A 24,906-nucleotide genomic window follows, 5' to 3' on the forward strand; every position below is an offset into this window, starting at 1 on the left:
CGTGTTCTAAGTTGAGTACTGAGGATCAATATAAATTGTCGTGACTTCATGATTGTACCATTTCATATATTCCCTCCAAACTCAATTTGAAGAAAAATGGCCTTGAGCAACAATTGTGTATATGTAATATGCTTAACATGTTTGCTTGCTTACTCACTAGCATTCACTTTGGCAAATGCAAGACATAATCCATCTCCTGCCCCGGAAGTTTATTCACCAACTACGGCTCCAGCCCCAAAAGTTGATTCACCAACCGCAAATCCAACTCCTACCGGAGATGGTTTGCTACGAGCTTTTGACGTTACAAAGTATGGAGCTTTGGCAGATGCCAAGACCGATAGTAAATCAGTGAGTTTTATAATATCTGAATAATAAGAGAGAATTTATCAGGGTCTTTTTTTGTAGAACTATATCTACGTGGGATAATAGTGCATTCTCTAACAAGGTTGATCCTCAAACTGCATTCACATATATATTACCGAACTTTACAATTGTGCATGTGCTTAAAAAGCCAAATACCAAATTAAAATTAATCTAACTTAATAGTGAGCACATTTAACAAAAATAAATATAGTTCAATACTTCACCACTAAAATTAAACACAAGCTTTTTCAATTTCTTTGTAGGCATTTCAAGCTGCCTGGACTGATGCATGCAAGCACACTGGGGATTCAACCTTCATTGTTCCTAGAGGAGAATTCTTACTAGGCCCGGTGTCTTTTTGTGGGCCTTGCAATAAGTCCCCAAATGTTGAAATAAGAGGAACATTGAAGGCTCCTCCAGATATGAGTGCCTTTGAGGACTCAGCCTGGCTTGAATTCAGGGACTTTCTCTCCAAATTCATCCATTATTTATAGGTGAGTGGTGCCTCTTCGAAACAACACAGTGACTCTTGGGAAAAAGTAAGCAACTTTTTGAAAAGTCACATATTTAAAAAGGACGCACCATTTCGACATAAAGCACTATTTTGAACTAGTGTCTATTTCGAAAGGTCGCACCTTTTCGGCTTGATGCACTGTTTCGAACCAGTGCACCCTTTTGAAAAGGTGTCTCTCACTTAACTATTTAAGATAAACTAATTAGCCTATTGGACCCAATTTGGATTGGGCTTTGTTAAGAAATAAGAAGTTTGTAGTCCAAAAAGAATATACACATCAGCCAAGCCCAAGCCCGAAACCGAAACCGAAGCCGAGCCGAGTTGAGTCAATTAGACGGACGGGCGGGCTACGGCGGCGGCGCGCACACGTGTTTGTGTGTGTGTGTGTGTGTGTGTGTGTGTGTGTGTGTGTGTGTGTGTGTGTGTGTGTGTGTGTGTGTGTGTTATTGACCTTGACTACATTCTGTCTCCACAAAAAATTAGTGGTACCCCTTAGGGCCCAACCCAAGGGTCCACAACTCAACAACTCTTTGGTCTTCTTACCATGTGAGACTAAGTGTTTTTCACACTTTTCCACATACATTTCTCAATCATTTCATCTCAAGTGGGATATCTTGGGAGATAAATTACTCATTCATTTCTCAATGGATTTGTGTAATTCCAAGCTCCATGTGTTCACTACACTTTGAACTATTAATTACAAACCATTTTTCTAACAATCCCCCACATGAATGAAAATTTGGCTTTGCACTCATAAACAATGGATTTCTGTTCTTTTATATATGAAAAGATACCGCATCAGGTCAAGTAGCATGGTTTGTAATTGAACTTGCCTTAATGAAAGACGATCGGATTTAATTGGATGATCAATAAACTTCAATTAATATTTTTTAAATGTCAACCGTTTGTATAAAACTAGACAATCATCTTCACCCAGTATCTTCTCAAATACTGTTGGTTCTCACATTTTTGTTCATTTTGGCCTTGAACATTTCTTGGTTTCAGATAGTGCTTTTGAGACATTTGCCTTTAAAAATTCTCATAGAAGTGGCCCAACTTCGCACTAACATTGGTGATTTATATAAAGAGTATCCTACAATACTCCACTCGGATAACATAACTTTCCAAGATATAGTAAATCATTAAAAGCTTAACTTATCCTGGGTCTCGCGACAGATATGCATTGTCATATCATAGGAATTGGTTAGAGTATAGTACTACTCTCCAGTGCTCACTGAGTCACAAACATAATTCAATTGGCCCTTTGAATTGGTTAGAGTATAGGAACCTAGATCTTGGGATCTCCAGTCAACTAGGTTGGTTTTTCCATTACAAGGACTCTTGGTTGATTATCTCAAAAGCTTTAAGCCCATTCCCCTTGATAATCTTTCCACTTGCTCTCTTGTTAAACCTTTTGTAAGCGGATCTGCAATGTTATCTTTTAACCATACATAGTCAATTGAGATAACTCCATTTGAGAACAATTGTCTAACGGTGTTATGTCTACGACGTATGTGTCCAGACTTCCCGTTATACATGCTACTTTGTGCTCTACCAATAGGAGATTGGCTGTCACAGTGTATACACACTGCTGGCACAGGTTTAGCCCAGTTTGGAATATCCTCTAAGAAATTTCGAAGCCACTCTGATTCTTCTCCAGCCTTATCCAATGCTATGAATTCTAATTCCATAGTGGACCTTCCTATGCACATTTGCTTTGAGGATTTCCTTGAAATTTATGCATCTCTCTTAGAGTAAAACACCACATTTGATGTCTTTTGAGTAATGCTTCAATAAATTTCCAATTTTGAATTGATTAATTCAAGGAGATACATAATCCCCCACATTTTCCAATTTCTCATGACAAAGTCAATAAATTGGAAAACAATTTAGATGTATGTTTTGCAAGTGAGGCGTCTTGTTAAAGAATGTACATATCATTCATATATTGTGTAAACACTTCTAAGACCTCATTTCTTTATTGACACACTCTTATGGTGCAAAACTAAATACATACATCGTACAAACAATATAATACTTTAGACTCATTTTAGCACCAGCCATTCCTAACTGCTGGAATGAAGCAAGGATTTTGGGAATCTTGAATCATAATTCCCCACAAGTGGGGTAATACCACCACTTTGTTTGCAGTCAAGAAGTCCATTCCAAGAATGACTTGAAACTTGTCCAAGCGAGCTACTTAAAGGTTCACCATTCATCGCCAGTTGTTCATCTTAATGTCAACTTCCAGAGCGAGTCCTTTCACCGATTCAGCTTCTTGATTCAAGCCTTTCATATATCGATTACATTTTACGAGTTTCAATCCAATATGCTCGGATACATACTCTGAGATTAACGAATGCGTAGAACCAGCATCTACCATTGCTAGTATACACCCGTAGTTGTTGAGTTTCACTTCTATGAACATAAAGTCTTTATCGGGTACCGAAGTGATCATAGTATTCAACGAACTAATGGGTCTAGCAAGAGAAATATCCTCAACAAATTTCTCTTTCTCGTCCGACACATGATTGTCTTCTTATTTCCGCAAACAAACAACCGGGTTTTGAAGTCCAAGAATCGTCATGACGTTTTCTTATTGCGGTGTGAGAGTGCAAGACTCGATCACAAATCAAGAAAACTAACAATGGCAAGAACTTCCAAAAGACTTGAATGTTATGGGAAGATAGACAGAAAGAGAGTTATTTGTAGTTCATTGTTCTCAAGAGGCTTAGACGTCCCTCTGTATATAGACCAAGTGATTGTTTGCGTCAAGTATTAAAACAACACAAAGTCGATTTTAACCACCTGTTCAAACCAAAATCATGAAAAACCGCCACTTATTTGCTTAAAAATGTTGGAACTTCAAGACACCAAGGCACCAACAAGTTGCCTTGTGTAAAGGTTTCAATCGTCTCTTGCCAACAGGTGGTACCGCTTGAAGTGTTATGCCTTTTCAAATATTTGCACCTTTTTTAAGGGTCACACCTTTTCAACAGATAAGTGAATTGATGCCTTGTAGGAGATATAACAACCATATACTCCATGCACCGATTCAGACATTTCTCAAATGACCAGGTGTCAAGTTCACTTTAATTCCATCCATATATGTTAAATCAACCATCTGTGTTTAAATAATACATTCAATAATATATTATCTAAACCCAAACCATATGGCATTTTTCCTATTGACTCGCTCAGATTAAGCACCAATGTGACAACCTTTTGTCAATTCAACATGCACACACACCTCTTCAAACGAATTGAAAGTTTTTCAAAGGTCACCTTAGCATTTGTTCACTACTAAAGAATTTAAGGTTTGTTAAAGGTTCTTTATAACCTTACTGCCAACCAATGAAAAATTGCTATTACTATTCATAACTTTGTCGAAGTGTGTTGATGCCTTCCGCCTTCGTGCAACTTTTGCTACCTAATACTTTATTTCAATGGCCAACAATGTCTCGTGGACATGCATACACTTCTTTTGAGAACCTGTGCCAATCCAACCTTCCGCCATACGCCAACAAGAACAATTACCTTGGAACATGTTAGTTAGAGTTTTAAACCAAACCGTATGTGTAAGGCAGATGTGATACTTATCTTATCTTCAACCAAAACTCGAACGAGATCCGCTTTGAGAATGTTAGTATCCAAATTAACAAATAAGTATAACCAAAAGAGGAAAAAATATGTCTTAAGTTGTTAGGAATATACAATTTAATTGTACTTACTCTTTACCAATTACCAAATCATACAAACCTTTTGTCTTGTAAGTGTCTTGTACTTCTTAGTTAAATCCGAGACTAGTGTAGATACACTATGTCCTTAAGACAGATTTTCTCCCTCACGGTGCTTGAAGGTTGATGGGAAATTGTCTCCAAAGATAGAACAGATTTTCTTCTATAGAAAGCTAGCACTTCAATTTTATAAAATCAGCGAACAGAACATAGTACTTGACTAAGAACAAAGGGAGAAGAGAAAGATCATAACTCTATGTGATCTGGTGTGTCTTTCTTTTCAAATTCGTCCACTATTTATAGGTGAGTGGTGCCTCTTCGAAACAACACAGTGACTCTTGGGAAAAAATAAACAACTCTTTGAAAAGTCACATATTTCGAAAAGATGTACCATTTCGGCATAAAACACTGTTTCGAACCAGTGACTATTTTGAAAGTTCACACCTTTTCGGCATGATGCACTGTTTCAAACTGGTGCACCTCAAAAAGGTGTCTCTCACTTTACTGTTTCAAGAGAAACTAATTAGCCTATTAGACCCAATTCGGATTGGGCTTTGTTAAGAAATAAGAAGTCAGTAGTCCAAAAAGAATATACACAGCAACAAAGTCCAAGCCCAAGCCCAAAACCGAGCCCAGCCCATCAGTCAAACGGACGGGCGGCGTGTGTGAGTTGACCTTGACTACGTTCTGTCTCCACGGAAAATTAGTGGTACCCCTTAGGGCCCAACTCTTTGGTCTTATTACCATGTGGGACTAAGTGTTTTTCACACTTTTCCACATACATTTCTCAATGATTTCATCTCAAGTGGGGTATCTCGGGAGACAAATTACTCATTCATTTCTCAATAGATTTGTGTAATTCCAAGTTCCATGTGTTCACTACACTTTGAACTATTAATTACAAACCATTTTTCTAACAATACGAAATTGTAGTTCGCCACTACATTCAGAAAGGAGAAGCAAAAAAAGCATTGGAAGTGCTCCACATATCTGTTGTTACTATAGATTAGCAGTATAAATTTGCTTCAGAACTAATCATGTTGGACCCGTATGAGACTGTTAAGTCATGGATGGCTATTGACAACTTAAATCCAGGGAGTTTAATTCCTGCAATGATGCATTATTCAAGTGAACCTCATGCAAAGAATGAGATAAACGAGGTTAGTAAGTTTCTAGAATTTTGTGTTCATCACTTGTGTAACGAGGATTGCACAACTTACTGCTCTCATTGTACGCAAAGCAGGATGATGATAATGCTCTTATGTGTTTCATACAGTGCTAATTTGGAAAAAGTCAAGCTAAGGGCCCAGAGTTTTTCTATGATCCGAAATATGCTTTACAGTTGTGCCTCAAGGAAAAGAGAATGCGTGCTTGTGTCCATAGTACAAAATATCATGATATATCGCGATATATATCGAGATTTCAGATAAGGGCATCGAAATATCGCGATACTAATTTGGATACATACCAATGCAAATATCGATGATATTTGTTGATATATCGCTATATTTTGACGATATGTTTTGTACACAATATTGTCAGAGATAATTGGTGCTGGTGATTGCAAACCGACGAAGGAAAATAAAAAAAGGCTACTCCTACAGTCCTACCCTCTCCCACACGAGCGACTCTACCCTCTCCCACGTGAAATGAACATGGCTATAAAAGCTCATTCTTCTCCACTCTCGGTCTCTCGCACACCTCTCAAACTTAACAAGTGAGTTTTTTCCTCCACAAATACTTTCACATTTAATTGTATTGTTTTTTATGCTCTGTCATGTTTGTTTGTTCTTGGGCACAAAACTTTTCTTTCCCACTTTCTGGAATTTTGGCACTCATATCTGGTAAAACAATGCATATTCGTATTGTATTTTTTTTTTCCAGTACTAGTTCTTTATAGGGTTGTTCACTAAAACCGGAAAGCCGAAAAACCGAACCGAACCACTCTAAACCGGCCGGTTCTAATGGTTTATTCACAGTTCGGTTCGGTTAACGGTTTTTATTTTGTAAACCGAATCATTTCTGTCCGGTCTTCGGTTTATGCTCTCGGTCAACCGTTTAAACCGAACCAAACCGGCTATATACAGCACACCCCAAGAGTTTGTATTGAAGTTTGACCGCACTTATGAAAAGTCCAGCCCAACAGCTCATGAAATGTGGTAAAAGGGTTACTCTATTTATTAAGAGTTTTGTCTATATATGGTGTTCTCTTGCCCATGTGGGACTAAATTTGTCTCAGCAAGTACTCTACTGGGTCCACCGTAACTTCATTTTCTTTTAGTCCCACATCACCTAAAATTACAAGAAAACTGTTGGGAGAAGTCTTTAAAGAGGTTGGACTTAACTAAAAAATATTGGACCATGTACTTGGGCTTTTCAATTTGTACGAAGGCTTTCAGTGTATGGGCTTGGTGCAAATCAGGCTTAAATAAGAATTTTTAGAAAAGGGGCTTAAGCACCGGTTTTAAACCGAACCGAACCGAATTTACGGTTCGGTCTATACCCGGTTTTTGTGATCCATCGGTTTGCTACCGGTTCTATTTTTTAGGAACCGAGTACTACCGGTTCGGCTTAAGATTTTACCTAAAACTGGACCGAACCGAACCGTGGACACCCCTAGTTCTTTATATAATGGAATTGAACATGTTCTCTATTTTTAGCTATTTATGGGTTTAGAGTTAGATCTTCATTGTTGTTGCTATGCAACACTGTTTTGGCTTTTTTTTTGGCTAAGTGAGCAAATTGTATTGATATGTTGAAATATGCATAAGTACATTACACATCAGGTTAATTGATTATGCAACACTATTTTGGTGGTTCTTTTTATGTTGAAAATGGCCATTTTAACCTGTAGTTGTATCAGTTGGCATTTTATATGAAATACAGTGTTGATGGCACCTGATATTCATCTTTTTGCCTTTTTCTTTGTTAGAGATTTGAATCTCTTCTTTGGCGAAAGTGCGAATTCAAAGATTTTCCTTACTCACGATCTTCGTGTTCATATAGTTTGGAATAAGGATTCGAACCAACCTAAATTCTAGGACCACTTACAACTTGGTTTTTACTCTTTTAGGGAACTAGTAAGTAAGTTTAAATATGATTATATTAATACTAAATATTTGGTTTCTTTACTACACAAAAATTAAAAATATTAAGTTACGAAATCATGCAACTAAGACACAATAAAATTTTACTAAAACAAAAGTGGAGAGTTAATTCTCCTCATGTGAAGATTACTTTTGTTATTTGATTTTTATAAGTGCATTAAAATCTTCCTAGAACTCATAGACAAGTTCTACTAAAAGAAAACTTGATCCCTAACAAATATGACTCATCTTTAAGCTCATACATGCTAGCATGTGGAACCAAGCAATGACTTATCTCTAAGCTCATCACTTGATCCCTAACTAGACTCTACACCAACTATCATTTTGGGATAGGGTGTAGGCTTAGTTGTTCTTCCTAACACTTACTTAACCAAATAACAAGACTTTACCCTCACATGAGTGTTATTAACTCCCCACAAGGGGAAGGTTTAGCTCATGATCCTTGGGCTAAAACTAAAACAAGTGTGGAATGTAAAAAGAGAGAGAGAGAACAAAAATAAGAAACTATCTATTTATAAACTCACTTGCTGAAGAAGTGAGAATTTTTCAAGAGGAACACAAGGTTTCCTCCATTAAAACTATTACAAGTTTTTTTTTTCCAAAACCAAAAACTAAAAAAATACTAAAGCTAAGGAACTAAATTAATACATGGTAAAGGAAAAGAAGTCAAGGGAGTAAATGGATTGTCCCCCTTGTTTTGTTTTCTTCTCCATTTGAAAGAAATCTCATTTCCTCCCACGTGAAACACCAAACCACATTTACTTCATTTTTATCCACCACATTAAAACAAAGTGACACCTTGCCTTTTTTTTCACTATTAACACCTAATCTAATTAATTACATGCAAGGTGTCAACTTTGCACCAATAATTTGGCATTTTTGTCTTGACATGCTCCATGATTGATGACTCATCAAATCTTGTGGGCCCGTATAGTGGGTCCACGTGCACCAGTGGCGGTCCGGTCTTTTGGTAATTTTACAACTTCCCACCTATGCGTAGAGTTCATCGCCCTGATTGTTTGAGAAGCTCACTTGTCGCATTCGGAATCCTGGTTCAAGAGGTAAGAGCTTCGGAAGTTTGATGCTTCTGTGCGAATTTGTTGGGCTTTACATGGCTGATTTGGAAGAATTCATATATACGTCGTTCCCCGTGCTTTAACGCAGGTTTAACCAATATTTTCATATTTACTGTGAATACCTGCAAAAGTACGAAAATATATTTATTTCATGATTATTAAACACATAATTAACCAAATTTATATGTCTCAATGGGGTTTCATATTACAGTTTTGGGTGTTTATCAGCACCTGATCCTTTTGATCTCCTCATTCTCTCTTTTTGTTGGTTCAAAGTTACTCTCTTCCATTTGGGGTTGTCTGTATTACGAAAATATACTGGGAATTTAGGATCACCGGAGACCTTGTGTTTCACTTCATGAATAATTAGAACTTAATTATTTTCATTCGGTTTGAATCCCGATTGAACCATTTACTTGTATTGGTCCTGCCAAGTTTTCCATGTCCTTCCAGTGAGTTCCATTCACTTGTGTATGTCCTTCTAGTTCAGTCTCATATTTATTTTTTCTAGTGACTATGCTATCTAGTCCCAACTGATGATTGAAATGATCAAAACGATTTGATATTTTTCAGTAGGGAATGCTCTTCAGGTTTCTCCGAAGAAGTGTTGTGACGTTTCATCCCTTGATTAGATATTTTAACACTTTTGAAAATTTAATTGCAGAGCTCAATAAGGTAAGCTTTCTTGTCCCCTCCCATCCATGATTATTTGCTTCGTGTCTAACTTTCCAACTCTAAATACTGTTATTTGTTTTAGCACTCATTTAAAAGTTTATTTTATTAATTTATTAGTAAGAATAATTCAAATAACCTGTTCATTGTTGGTGCAGCAGTGGAGTTTGATTTGCAGTAGTGGAGTTTGATTTGTAGTAGTGGAGTTGGGCTTTGATTATCTTGAGTCGGTTTTTTCCTTATTTTACTATATGAGTATTTTAGGCATCTAGTTTAGGAAAGTGTCCTGCAAGTGAAGTGGTTGTCTTGATGGTTGACATTTTAATCGAGAGATCGAAAAGTTTGCGAGTCTCAGCCGTGAGGAGAGGTGGCGAACTGGTGACCAGGGAAGAGAGGAAAAGGATGGTGAAAGAACGTAGTGATGCGGGGGCATCTAGTTCAGGAAAGCGTCCTGCAAGTGAAGTGGAATTTGTGAGGTCGTCAAAGCGGCCTGGAGGGGACACGGAGTTGTCGGGGATTATGATTTCTGCTCGACGAACTGCCGCGAAAGGAGGGGCTGGTACTCCTGGGCCTGCTCCTCAGGGGAATGTGAAGGAGGGGTCTCAGCTTGAGCTGGAGGAGGTGGAGTTTGTTCCTAGAAGTTCAGCGGGCGTAGCGGGTGCCTCTGGGAGAGAGGCGGCCCAAGGTCGTATGACATCTTGTCTTTGCAAACTTTAGCCGAGGCCCGGGGGAAAAAAAGTGGGAGAAACGCCAGGCCGGGACTAAACTTGAGGATTCCCGTCTTGGAAGGAGTGGATGCAGGCATCGGTTTTGGAATGGACACTGCTGGAAAGGGGAAGGCTGCTGTTATTACCAAGGGGGGCGGAAGGAAGCAGAACACCACAGTCTCTGGTGACGAACTAGATCGCCGCCTGGTCTACGTTGATGAGCGGTCCGGGGACGAGTGCTTTGTGAAGAAAACGGACTGCAGCTTCAAGGTGGCCCCAATCGCAAGTCGTGTCCCTCGGGCGTTTCAGTCTTGAATGGGGACGGGGAGGAGATGGACACCAAGAGCTTAAAGGCAGAATCTGAGAGCGATGGATCTGGCTCAATGCTTGGTAAGCTTTGATGTTCGTGAGGTGTTGATTTATTTTTTGATGAGCGATCTGAACTTACATGTTATGTGTTATTATACAGCTGTTGACAGGATATCAAAAGTTGAAGCAGATAGCACAGATCGCTGAGTTGGAGAAGGTGAAGAACGAGTTGGCGAATCTCCGGGCTGTCCAGGAGATGGAGAAGAGGGAGGCGGAGGAACGTCAGAAGAAGAGTAATGACGAGGCGTTGGAGAGGATGACATTGGCCAGTGCAAACGCCAAGTTAAAGGAGGAGCTGGCTACTATAACTGAGTATGCCAAGAAATGCAAGGTCGTTGCCAAGGAAGCACAGGATGCATACAACGCGCTCAGCAAATAGTATGGGGACCTAGAAACGACCTACCTTCTATTGAAGTGGAATCGAGAACGGGGCGCCCTAGGTACACCAGAGGAGGAAGTACCTAGGAATCTTTGGTGATGTTCCGGCCCACCAAAGATTGTCGCTCCCCGGATATATGTATCAGTCATAGTAGTGTGTAGAAGTGACTATCGTGGTCGTGGCTAAGGATATTTGTCTGCAATGTTATAAATAAAATATGATGACATAGTTAAGTTACGAATGTCTTAAGTGTTAGTTATATTCGCTTGACTGAATTGTGATTTGCAAGAGGGTACACCCTACTAACTCTTTGTGCAGGGCGCGTGTCTACCCTATGAAAAACTAACTCGGGTAAAGGTAAAAGAAAAGTTAAATATAGTTATTTTGTATAATCGCATATATGATACTTCGATTATTTTGTTAAGGGGAATAAAGAACTACAATGCCTCTAAGGGAGGAACTACCTGCCTTATCCCTAAATCACTCACACCAGCTTTATGCTTACCCCCTCGTAATATGTTTTTTGCATGGGGGTGCGTTCTGTGTTGGAACGCAGATGGAGAGCAGCAGTGGGAGACCTAATCGCGGCTAGAAGGTATTGTATTTGATCAATTTTATTTGTTTTATGATGAAGTTGTATCATATTTGAGCTCTTTTGTTTTGGAAGATCGTTTTTGATGTATAAGTAGTGTGGAGGACGTGATGTATATTGTTAAGGTTGTTATGATAACGTGGAGATGTATGTATGTTAGTTTGTATTGTATAAGACCTATATTAGGGTTTCTGGGATTTGTTTGTATATAAATTGTTTTTTTTTATTCGAGGGTTGGTTACTTGACTTAACTGGCACTAGTCGAGATGGTTAAGTAGCCGGTTCTACGAATCAGTATATCTTTTAGTAGTTAGGTGTAGTTTTATTGGATTTCCAAGTTATGACAAGATTTAAGTTTATGAAATGTTGAAAATACAGAGGAAATTCTGCCGAAATTTTTGTAGGATTTTTTTGATTCGAGGATTGGTTACTTGACTTAACTAGCACTAGTCGAGATGGTTAAGTAGCCGGTTCTGCGAATCAGTATTTCTTTTAGTAGTTGGGTGTAGTTTTATTGGATTTCAAAGTTATGACAGGATTTAAATTTATGAAATGTCAAAAATACAGAGGAAACTCTGCCGAAATTTTTGTAGGATTTTTCTGTCTCTGTATAGTTTAGGTTTTGCTTAGTTGGTCTATATCACGTCCTGACTTTTGTAATAATTATAGATGCCACATGTCTTTGGTATTCAGTGACTGTTTTATTGTTATATATCTTCGTTCTCTTATCTCTTATCTCTCTAGAAATGCTAGGGCTAGTTGTTCTTGTGTGCGCGCATCTATGCTGAAGATTCATACGTGAAGGAATCATCATAAGAAAAGATGATGAAATTGGTCTCAGCAGAAAACGTCTCTGAAATCAATGAGAGTTATATTGATAAAAGCATGGGAATAATGATGGTCAATGGTCCGAACGAGATGATGGGTAAGGTTCTAGAGTTCTTGCAAGAGGCAAAGGATCATGATCATAGAAAAGGAGAGGATCTTCTTGATTTAGTGTTGTTTGTTGGGAAGTACATGTTGGAATCACCCTTTGCCTGCATGCTAAAGGCTCTGGATCTTCTCGAGTACCTTCTTTCCATCAAGGGTGAGGATGAACCAAGACCATTCTATTATGTTTTATTTATGCTTCCCCTATTGTCCCAAATAACAACCGCCATTGAAGGATATAAAATCCTGGCTTCAACCAAAGGGCTGCAATATGTTGTAGATTGCCTGATCAAGATGATGGATGCGGTTTATGGCAGTGATGGGGAGGATACTAGTGGGAGCATAGTTTTGGCAAGTGATGTAATTGAACACGTCAGGACGTCAGGGTTGCAGGCCTTCACGCTCTCATCATGGATTCAGTCACAACATAAGATCTAATAGATGCGCTCTATGATTAAACGTTTAGTGCAAGTGCAACAAGTATTGTAATATGTAGAAAAAAAAAATCAAGATTCATTGTTAAAGAATGAAAAGTTAATGTAATATGTAGGAATTATGAGGTGTATCTTTTAGCATTAGAGAGTAATTTATATTAAAAGTACGACTGTGAGGGAATAATATATTTATATATATTATGCACGTGTCCAACACGAATCAGGAAAACTCATGGAAGATCGTTACAACATAACACCTCGTCCAGAACGAGGTGACAACCTCTAGGACTCATGACAGATCATTACAACATAACACCTCGTCCAGAATGAGGTGACAACCTGGCACATGCACGCAATGGGCAGTAACGCTCAACGTAGTTGTGTTAGTTAAAGTCGTAGCATCAGTCGTGCTCATGAATACACTGTCTAAAAGCTCATTTATTCTCATCAAGACAGGGACCTGAGCTGACGAAGGAAAGGGGGGAAGCATTGGGTACTTACCTATAAAACAGAGGAGAGGAACTACGTTTGACTTGATTCAAGTTCGTCATAAAAACTTGATACGTAGGCAGCTCGTCCCAAAGTGAGCTCAGTCAAAACTCATCATAATCTTCCCCATTATTCACACTTGTAAGGACTGATCAAATTCAACCTTTACAATGACCACATTCAAAGAAAATATAGTTGATTTGTGGATATTTATCGATATTGTCGATATTTGTCGATATATTGCGATATATCCACAATATTTGCAGTCAGAAATACCCACATATAGTTTGTGGATATTTATAGATATTTGTCGATATATCCACGATATTTGCAGATGCCCCAATATAATATATCCCCGATACATATCCATAAATCAGAGGTTGATATTTTGTCATATCCCGATATTTTGTACTATGCTTGTGTCCACATATACAGCATGATGTCCATGCATGAAGAAGCTATTGCATTAGCTCTCCAGGTAGACCCTGATCTTGCTATGGCAGAAGTTGATAATGTTGAAGATGATGAAGAGTTGAGAAAGAAGCTTTGGATTATGGTAGTAAAGCATGTCATTGAACAGGAAAAGGGGAATAAAAGGGAGAATTTAAGGAAGGCAATAGCGTATCTCAAAAGACAAATAGATTGTTAAAGATTGAGGACATACTACCCTTTTTTCCAGACTTTGTCCTGATTGATGGCTTCAAAGAGGCAATTTGTTCTTCTTTAGAGGAATATTGCAACAAACGAATTGAACAATTAAAGCATGAGATGAATGATGCAACAAGTGGCGCTGACAACATAAGGAATGATATTGAGTAATACTCGTCACACCCCGATTGTCTCTCTACACATGGCAAGTTTTTTCCAAAAAAAACCTAGTGCTCACTCCACACCCCATTCTTTGTTAATATGACCATTATACCTTTAAATAACTCTCTCCACACCCTATTATAATTCAGACACCATTATAATTCAGACGTCCAGCTTTTCACCGTACTTACAACTCCACCAACACTCCTACCACTCATGCTCTTTGAAGTTTCTCCCCCTCCCTCTCTTGTTCTCTTAGGTTAGTCTTGAGTCTCCCACAAAATTGTGTTATTCCCACCAAATTTTCATTTTGAGAATGGACTCAAGTGGTGGAAGCAACATTCAAGATAAATTCTCCCGCCAAAATCAAAATAATAACTTTCAAAGTTCTCCAAGTGACATGGAATTAGCTTTAACACTACTGCAATCAAATTATTGTTCCAATAATAAACTTTACAACAATGTTGAAATTAGCTATCCCGATATGACCGAATCATTTACAACAATTGAGATAATAATTTGAAAGCTTGTATTTTTTATTTGTTTATTTATTTTATCAATAACTTAGCAAAAAATAAATTTTCGTCAATAGTATCTAAGATCAAGGGTTTACGCGGGTCTTCAAAGATCGTCACTCGTTGATCCGATGGTGTTCTAAGACCAGTGGCTTTCGAAGTACAAAGAAAGGTTTGTCTCGGCTTGGATAGATCTCCATATGCATTTTGGTACTTCGAGCAGTAACCGAGTTGAAAGTATGGTAACTTCTGCCGAAACTTTAGTTTGATTAATAATCTCCTGACAAACCAAGTGACAGAAATTGAAAGTTCTTTTAATAGAAGCTTGAATCTCTGGGATCATCGTTACAAACAAAACACATATGTGCAACTTAGAGGGTACATTTCTAGAGATGCATTGGATTTGATAGCAAAAGAGCTAATAAGGTCTGTTAGAGTTGGGACAGATGAAATTCGTTGTCGTTGTGTTTACAAGAGTATGTATGGGCTTCCTTGTGCGCATGAGTTATGTGAAATTGTTCTAATTGGTAGGGGAAGCATCCCCTTATCTTTGATACACCCTAGGTGGAGACAACTTAGTAGCACTCCGAATGGGTTCTTTGATATTCAGCCCGAACTTGCACAGATTCAGAAGAAGTTTCAGTCGCTCTCAGATGAACAAAAGGTTTTGATGCTGAAAAAGTGTGTAAAACTAGGTGATCTAAAGGCAACTTTCATGCGATAGCCTCAGGTTAACACCAATGTGAGGGGTAGGCCACCTGGAATAAAAATTGGTGTGAAGACTTGTAAAGGTAAAAGTGACACAAAGAGAGCCTTCACTTCGATGTATGCACAAACAGTTGAGGAACAAATTGTAAGTCAAGAAAGCAAGAATAGTAAAGCCAAGAAGTTGGTACCATGCAAAAGAAAACCAAGAGGAACTCATATTCAAGTGTTTGTAGATTTACCTGAAATTGGGTCTAATTGGGATGATGGGTTACGTGACTTAAATCCATTGATACGAGACTTCACTGTGGATTGGCAAGATGTTGAACCGAATGGACATTGTGGATTTGGCGCGATTGCACGATGCTTAGGATCTAATGGAGATGATGCATGGATTACTGTGAGGGCTCTTACGTTGACAGAGTTGATTTCCCATGAGACAGATTATACTTTAATGATGGGTGGAGAATAATGAAAAGAAGCAATCAAGACAAATCTACGATGTATAGTTCCATATACAATGAACCCCAATGAATGGTTTGAACTTCCTTCAATGGGATTTTTATCTGCTAATATTTTTCAGTGTGTCTTTGTTGTCATTGGAGAGAAAGAATGTATGTCATACTTTCTTTTGTGGATTGCACCTGATCCAACTCGTGTCCAGATAACGGCAATAGGCCACATTGGAGGAGGCACACATTTTGTGAATGAAACTCGTGCTTGAAGATGATAGTCATATTCTGCCACTTGCTCCAGGGTGGGAGTCATTTGCATGGACAGAAGCTTGGGATTGGGCAACTATAATGGGACCAAGGATCGCAAAGTAGTATAAAAGGGTTCCAAAAAATGTTATAGATTTAGACCTTTCGTAACTATCCTTGTACTGATAAGATTTTTTGGCTTTAATATCTATTTTGTGTATGTATATATACTGTCATAAATTGCATAATGTATTAGAATATATCATAAATGGTATTAACTAGTTTTTGTTAAGTGTTCTGTAAATAGTATTAATATGTCAGAATATGTTAAGTACTCTGTACATTATATTAATATGTTAGAATGTTAAGTGGTAGAATATGTCAGAATGTGTAATAATCTACTAATATGTCAGAAATTATAATCTGTCAGAAAACTGTTAGGAGATTGCTTCATGTGGACTTCGATCAGTTTCATGTTAACTTTTAGTCTAAGTAAACTTATTCCTAACTTAGTCTATGTTACTGCACTTCCTTACTGTAGGACAATATGCAAAAGGGTCTAACATAACGAGCTTGATATGTTGCATGATTCTGTCGTTTGACTTCTAACAATATATGTGAAGCCACGGCCTGTTGATTTATGGTGAGTCCAATAATCTGCATATAGGAATAAATATAATAAATTTCATAAAATTGTCCGCTGTCCTGACTACCAGGCACCAATTCACCATCTATTTATTCACAAAAGCTTTGGATTATAAACAACAACTACATACACTTTGGCACTCATTCATAACATACAACTTTAGCTTTAAAACTGAGATTTTCATGCGAAAATGCTCACCCGACAAAAGGACACTCAGACACAGAGACACGCCACACGGAAACCCCTGGCAATGCTACTGGAATAAAAGTTGAATCTCCATCGTCACGCACAGATGATCTGATTTCTTTTCAATGGCAAATTTACAATTTTGTCTTGATCAGCATATGGATCTTGTACTAACTAATTCTTGCTTCATCCAGTCGAAACTAGAGATATTCCTGCTTAGTTCCAGAGGGATACGAAAGCTCCCACTTAACCAATCTATTTACCCATTTTCCGACTTGATCATTCCCATCTTTAAGCTGCAAAACTTTCATAATTTCCTTTCCACCAACTAGCGGTTTCATTGCCCACACACTGTCAATTAAGCGGCCTAGTTCGACAATGGTGCTTTCAACTCTTCTATATAGCTCCAGTTTCTTGTCCAACCCAGCGCATGTTACCGACAGTGAGTACAAACCAACTTTTAGACAGAGCAAGGGATCGTCTTCGCAGGAAGAGAGCATGTCGCCCCTCAAATTTGAATTTCAGGTATTGCCTTCCATTTTCCGAAACTCCTACAAAAATGTGCTGATTCCATCCTCCTTTTTTATTTTGTCACGGGATATGGAAGCACCTTTCGCTGCACCATTGGCTTCACTTTGAATAACCCTTTGCAAACTTTCACTCTTCTTCCCTTCCTCTGCAAATGAAAATTCAGTAAGTTACAAAATCTAAATGACCTTCCTTTTTCGTTTTCACCTGGGGAAACCATCACTTGTCAATCTGCAATTGGTTTCTCGCTCTTTAAACCTTTTCTTGCCTACCTCAATCTCATTTTCTACTCAGACATTCAACCTACAAAATAAACACTATGGAAATCAATGCAACAACTTAGCACATGTTTATAAAACTTGGCTCAAATTTTCAAAACTACTTGTGGTAGCTCATTTTTCCCCTCTAAAAACTTACCCAAAATTGAAAGGGGAAAGTCAATGGCTTCAACTGAGCTATATATACACTAAAAGATCACCATTCAAATACTATATTCCTCAACCCAAAACTTGATTTCACTCGTACATACAAAATTTCATTCTAAGATATTGTTTGAAAAAAATAAATAAAATAAAAAAGATTCAAGCAAAATGAAGCTAATCAATGTAAATAAAATAGAGGAAGCACCTTAGAATTGCATCAAGCCCCTTCTTCTTATTCTTCCAGCTCAACCCCTTTCTTCTTCTTCGACAAAAAGTAATCCAGTGAGAAACCGAAAACTTGTGTGTGACCAACTTAAAACGAGGTGTGGAGACAGTTTCATGCACGGGGTGTGGAGAGATACAATCGGGGTGTGACGAGTATTACTCATGATATCAGTTCCCTTGCTCAAAGATATCCCGGCGAGGAATGTGGCATTTGTAAAAGGGAGATATTAACCGCAGGAGCAAGTCTGACGGCAAGGGATTATACGACAGTTGGACACATGGCTCCTTTTTATGTCTTTCCTTGTAGTCATGCCTTTCATGCACAATGTCTGGTGGCTCACATTGTACGTTGTAGCAACAGAGCTCAAGCAGAATATATGTTGGATCTACAGAAGCAGCTTACTCTACTGGGTAATGAAGTGATGAGAGATTCTAAGGGCACCATCACTGAGGAAGAAGCTGTAAAAATAACCGCAGCACATAAGCTACGCTCACTGCTAGATGATGCTATAGCAAGCGAATGCCCATTTTGCGGTGACCTCATGATACGAGAGATCTCTTTGCCATTTCTCCTTCCAAATGAGATAGAATATATATACGGCTTCATGGGAGATACGGTCACAACTTGGAGGACAGAAGAGCTTACCTATAGGCATATAATGATGTACTGCCTTTGGCTGCCGGTAAATTTTTGGGCCTTTTTGTGCGGACTTGAAGAATGGTATGCCACAACATTCTACCTTGTAATTTGTGCCAATACCAATGTTTTTGCAGGGAACTAAAAAGAATTCACCTTCAAAGTTTCTAAATGTAACTCCAATTAATTAATACTTGATGGCCCCGGATTACGACAATAAGCACCATCAGTGTTAACTGTTAACCTTGATGGTGTTGTTCATTGGTGGAACCCAGGTACAGGACTTGATCTACGTGCTTGGCATGACCTCACGGTTAAATTCAAAAACTCCAATATGCTTATCATGACTGTTTGTGTTAGAATATTACTTAGTCTTGCATTACGTTCCATTTGAAACTTCACCATACGCTTGCATTGATCCAGGTTAGGAAGTTTGTCACCAAAATGAGCTCTATTTCTTTGTTTCCAAATGCCCACCATCCCTGCAATGGTAGCTGAGTTCCAAATGTGCTTGATGAGTGGGTTCCAAGTTCTCGACAATCTAAAGCTATCCTTGAGTGAAGTAAGAGGTTGCGCATTGCGATACTCTGAAAGCAGTACAAACCCACGACCACAACTGACTACCAAAGGGCAATGCCATCCTATACTATCAATTTAGATGGACCTTGGAGATAATAATAAAGACTTTTTTTTGCTTGGCATGAGTAGGAGGTTTATTATCCATTCAATGAAGAAGAAACAAAGAAATGAGGATTAACCTCTGATTGAGAAAATGAAGGTTTATTCACATAATGATTCACATATTACAATCATCTATTTATATGAACTTAGTTAACCTTTCACTACCGTAACAAACTATTGCTGACTAGGATTATTCTAACAGAATTCGTTACAGCAGCTAGAATCCTAAGTTGATTAGTCTTCATTCCTTCGACTCAGTGACTTTGACTGATTGCTCATTACCCTCCCTCAAGCTGAATGGAGATACTCGAACTGTAAGTTTGGATATTAACTGAAGAAATCTTGCAGTAGAAAGAGCTTTTGTGAACACATCAACAATCTGATCAGCTGTACATATGTATTTGATATCAAGAAGCTTGTTAGTAACAAGTTCTCTGACATAATGGTAATCAACCTCAATATGTTTGGTTCTGACATGAAAAATTGGGTTGCTTGAGAGAGATATCGCACTAATATTATCACACCAGAGTAAAGGAGGAGTAGGAAGAGGACCTTGAAGATCTTTCAACAAAATATAAATCCAATAAATCTCTGCAGCAGTATAAGCCAAGCTTCTGTATTCTGACTCAGTACTGGATCTTGAAACTGTTGTTTGTTTCTTGGCACACCATGAGATCAGATTTGACCCATAGTATACACAGAAACCAGTGGTTGATCTTCTATCAGTAGGATTACCAGCCCAGTCAGCATCAGAGTATGCAGTGACTTGAGTAGAACCTTACTGAAAGTATAAACCTTTGGTGATTGATCCATTTAGATACCATAACAATCTCTTTACTGCAGCAAAATGATTTGTAGTTGGATTATGCATATATTGGCAGATTTGATTAACTGAAAAAGAGATGTCAGGCCTGGTCGTAAGATATTGAAGACCTCCAACAATTGATTTGTACTCTGTAGGATCTGAAAGTGGATCTCCACTATAGGGATCAAGGTTATAATTAACTGATGTAGAACAAGGAGTTGAACAAGGTTTAATTTAGCTCCACTCATCCTAGCCTTCTCAAGCAAATCATATATATACTTGGTCTGAGAAAGAAACAGACCCTTAGAATCTCTTTAAGCCTCCACTCCCAGAAAGAAGTAAATAGAGCCAAGGTCTTTCATGGGAAAAGTGTCACTTAGCCGCTGAATCAAAAGATGTATAGTATGCAGAAGAGTTTCCAGTAATTAATATATCATCTACATACACCAAAATGTAAGTGATAATATTAGTTACTTTTCTGATGAATAGAGATGGATCAGCCTTAGATGTAACAAAACCATGAGAAAGAAGAGCTTTAACCAATTCTTCATACCAGGCACGAGGGGCTTGTTTAAGTCCATAAAGAAACCTTTCAAGTTTACACACGAGTTGGTTTGTCTGCATCTACAAAACCTTGAGGCTGCTGCATATATACTACTTCTTTGAGATGACCATGCAAGAAAGCATTTTGAACCTCTAATTGTCTAACATCCCACTCATGCTGTACTGCCAAAGACAAAATCATCCTGATTGTTGCTGGTTTTGCAACAGGACTGAAAATCTCTGTAAAATCAACTCCTGGTTGTTGACTAAACCCTCTAGCAACAAGTCTAGCCTTGTGTTTATCAATACTCCCATCTGGCTTCTGTTTCAATCTAAAAACCCACTTTGAATCCACTAAATTTTGACTAGGATCATATGGAACCAATATCCATGTATTTGATTGTCTTTAATAAAACATTAAATTCTGTATCCATGGCTTGTCTCCATTAAGGATCTTTCACTGCTTGTTTGAATGTACGAGGTGTAGGAGGTAGATTTTGAACAGTACTGATAATGCTAATGTAATGGATGCTTGGTTGAAATAAGAGATTTAATTTGGTTTGAATGTTCCAGTCTTAGATCTATGATCATGAAATGTGTGTTGTTTGACTCAGGAACTTGATGAATAGAAGATGAAGATATGTCAGAAGAAACATTGACTGAAGATATTGAAGAAGGATTTTGTGATACAAAAGAAGATGAAGATATAGAAGGTGAGTATGAAGATTTTGACAGATGATAATGAAAAGATTTGTGAAAGAAGTGAAAAGTATATGGATCTAGAGTTCTAGACATCTATATCCTTTATGCTCAAGACTATATCCTAAGAGCACACAATGCTTGCTTCTCATTTCAAACTTATTTTGAGTATAAAGCCTAAGCCATGGAAAACAACTACATCCAAAAGCTTTGAGAAGAGAATAATCATGTAAGAGATGAAAAATGTTTTGTAATGGTGATGTGTTATGAAGAGAAGGTGTTAGAAGTCTGTTTATGAGATAATCAGCAGTACGAACAATTTCTAACCAAAACTGTATAGGAAGATTGGATTGAGCAAAAAGAGTTATGGTCATTTCAAGTAAATGTTTGTGTTTTCTTTCAACTACCCTATTTGTTCTGGGGTGTAGGCACAAGAAAATTGATGTTTAACACCTCCAAGAGTAAGAAAAGATTGAAAATCATGACTAATAAACTCTCCTCCACAGTTAGTTATCACACATTTCAATTTGAAGTTTAGTTGCTTTTCAATGTGTGTTTTGAAAATCAGATTTAGCTGATTTAGCTAAATAACTTGTAAAAATCAGATTTAGCTGTAAGAGGAATAATCCAACAAAATCTGGAAAATTCATCAACAATAGTTGCAAAATATTTACAACCACTAACTGAACATAAAGGTGAAGGTCCCCACAAATCTATATGTAACATTTCCAATGGAGCTTTTTTTGTACACGGATGAATGAAAAGACAATTTACGACTCTTTCCCAACTGACAGTCATTACAAAAAGATGATGATGTAGATGATTTTTCCACAATCAATTTATTTTGGCATAAAGCTTGATGTAGAACTTGAGGTGAAGGATGTCCTAGCCTTTGATGCCATAGAGAGTAAGAAGTTTTTGAAGCTTTATGACTGAGAAAAGCTGATGGAGTTGTAGAAGGTTGTGAAATGAAAGTGAATGGATAGAGTCCTTTTTGCCTCTGAAAAGGATTCTCTGTGTTGTGTTGTCCTTGACAATAAAGCCATGAGAGTAAAAAGTAAGAGAACAATTGTTGTCTGTGACAAACTTATGAACAGATAGAAGATTGTGTGTGATTTGTACGTGGAACATGTAAGATATTATGCATAGTAAAACATGATTTTGAATTTCTAGGATAAACATAAGAAGATCCTGAGTTTTGAATATTCAAACCTTGACAACTGCCAACCAGCACTTTGTCCTTTCCTTTATAAGATGTAGGAGCTGAGATATTTGATATATCAGATGTAATGTGATGAGAGGCACTAGCATCTGCTTACCAAGTAGGTGTATAACCTGAGCTAGAAGCCTGAGATGCATAGTGAGCTGTTGGAGCATTATGAAAGTCTGAAGCAAAACTTTGTGGATTAAACCCTGAGCCTCCATATGAGAAATCATCATAGTCCACATGATTCGAACTTGATGCACCATAAGAAAAACTACCGTAGTTTTTAGGAAATGAATTGGAACCATCAACAAAAGGATTATAACCAACAGATGAAGAATCCTGATAACTTGATGAAGCTTCCTCATCAGCTATGCTTGCTAACAATATTGCAAGCTTTGCTGGAGGAATTGGCAATCTATAGCAAGATGTCCTGTCTTACCACACACTTGACAAATAGGCCTGTTACCCTGATGATTATATGAATTCTGTTGAAATTGACCCCTTGAGTTGTTATTCCTTCCTTGTCCCTTGTAGTAATTGTCACCTCCTCTGTAATTGAAATTTCCACCATTGTTATAATTTCCTCTGGAAATATAATTTCCACCACCTTTGTTGTTCTGCCAATTTCCTCTATTAGACTGAAAATTCCCTCTATTATTATTGTAATATCCTCCATTATTTTGATAATCCCTTGTAGTTGCAAAAGCATGAGAGCTGATTTCATTCATATGTCCAATTTGTGCATCCATTGAAAGTTCTTCACTTAACAATAAAGCATGCAATTCTTCTAATGCAACTACATCTTTCCTAGTTCTGATATAGATGTAGCAAATGCCTTATAATCACTAGAAAGACCAGTTAAAATCTGATAAACAAGATCTTGTTCTTGAATTGGAGTACCAACAGCAGCTAATTGATCGATCAGCAATCCTTTTGATATTATGAAGATATTCATAATTGACTGATGGTTAAATTTCCTTTCTTCCGACTATGTAGATTAGACCCTTGTTAGCAATTTGCCGAATTATTACCTTAGGTTTGAAAGATTCGGAATAATTCGTGATTTTTTTTTACTTTAAAACAGTATAATACGGTTTTTGGTGAATTTTTCAAAAAATCGGCTAAAAAATACAAAAATACAAAATAAATGAAAATTTGGTTGCGCTTTTGTTATTTTTTATGTACTTTATGTCCTCACTCTTACTTTTCCCCCACTCTTACATTCTTAGTGATAAATTAATCCAAAAACTTTGTTTTTATATTTTTTGAGCAATATTTAAGTTGTCATGTCATATATGGTGTGTGTATTTTGAAATTTGAACTGTCATTTCAATCCAAGAACAAATAAATAAATGTACCTATGTGGCTATGTGGACCGTTCAATCAGTTTCAATATTTTCGTAGCTAAATTGTTTGGATATGTTTATTATGTTGTAAAGAATGACAACTATTATTAATATTTACTAACATAATATCACGAATTTTTAACTTCCGAATTTTTACAACCAAATATTTAAAACGCGTATTAATTAAACACCACATAATTGCAGTATTGTGAATTTTTTACTATACCGTTTTTTTTTAGTCACCAAATCGTACCGAATTTTTGGCGTATCCCGAATTGCTAAGAAAGGTTTAGACTTCAATTGCATAACATGAGCAGTAGAAACTGTAGCAAAACGATTTTCTAAAGTTCTCCATAGTTCAAATGAAGTAGACATTCCCACTACATAGGCAACAATTCACTTGATAAAGTGGCATTTAACCAAATCAACAACGTCTAATCTCTTCTAATCCAATCACAATATGCAGGCTTCAACACAATATTTCCCATTTCATCAGTTATATATTCTTCAGGGCATTATTCTACCCCACTAACCAAATTGGTAAGATTGAAATTTCTAAGAATCGGTTTAAAACACGATTTCCACAACAGATAATTTTCTCTATCCAATTTAACAGTAACAAGATTAGAGATATTTTGAAAAGATAAATTCTTGAAAGAACTCACTAAAGATGAAGTATCTTGAAATGAAGTTGGCCTTTGAACACCATAAGAACTTGGAGGAATCCCCAGCGATGGTCGTTGAACACCTTGAGAACTTGGAGGAATTGCTATTAATGAACTTTGAACACCTTAAGGTATTGAAGGTAATTGAGTACTTGTTTCTTGATTTAGAGTTTGAGATTGATGAATTTGATGATTCTAATTCTTATCAATGATTCT

The 24,906-nt window shown here is 37.4% G+C and overlaps 1 pseudogene across 1 annotated transcript; it reads left to right on the forward strand.

Annotated features, from left to right (window-relative positions):
- The first annotated feature begins 96 nt into the window (after positions 1-96).
- Positions 97-24,897, forward strand: LOC147489139 (vacuolar sorting protein 18-like; annotated as a pseudogene). Its single transcript, XR_015202848.1, has 4 exons — positions 97-348; positions 5,535-5,982; positions 13,784-14,184; positions 18,280-24,897. The product of XR_015202848.1 is annotated as a vacuolar sorting protein 18-like (transcript).
- Positions 24,898-24,906: the final 9 nt, after the last annotated feature.

The sequence above is a fragment of the Coptis chinensis genome, chromosome 7, assembly GCF_015680905.1.
Source record: "Coptis chinensis isolate HL-2020 chromosome 7, ASM1568090v1, whole genome shotgun sequence".
In the NCBI taxonomy this organism is placed as follows: Eukaryota; Viridiplantae; Streptophyta; class Magnoliopsida; order Ranunculales; family Ranunculaceae; genus Coptis; species Coptis chinensis.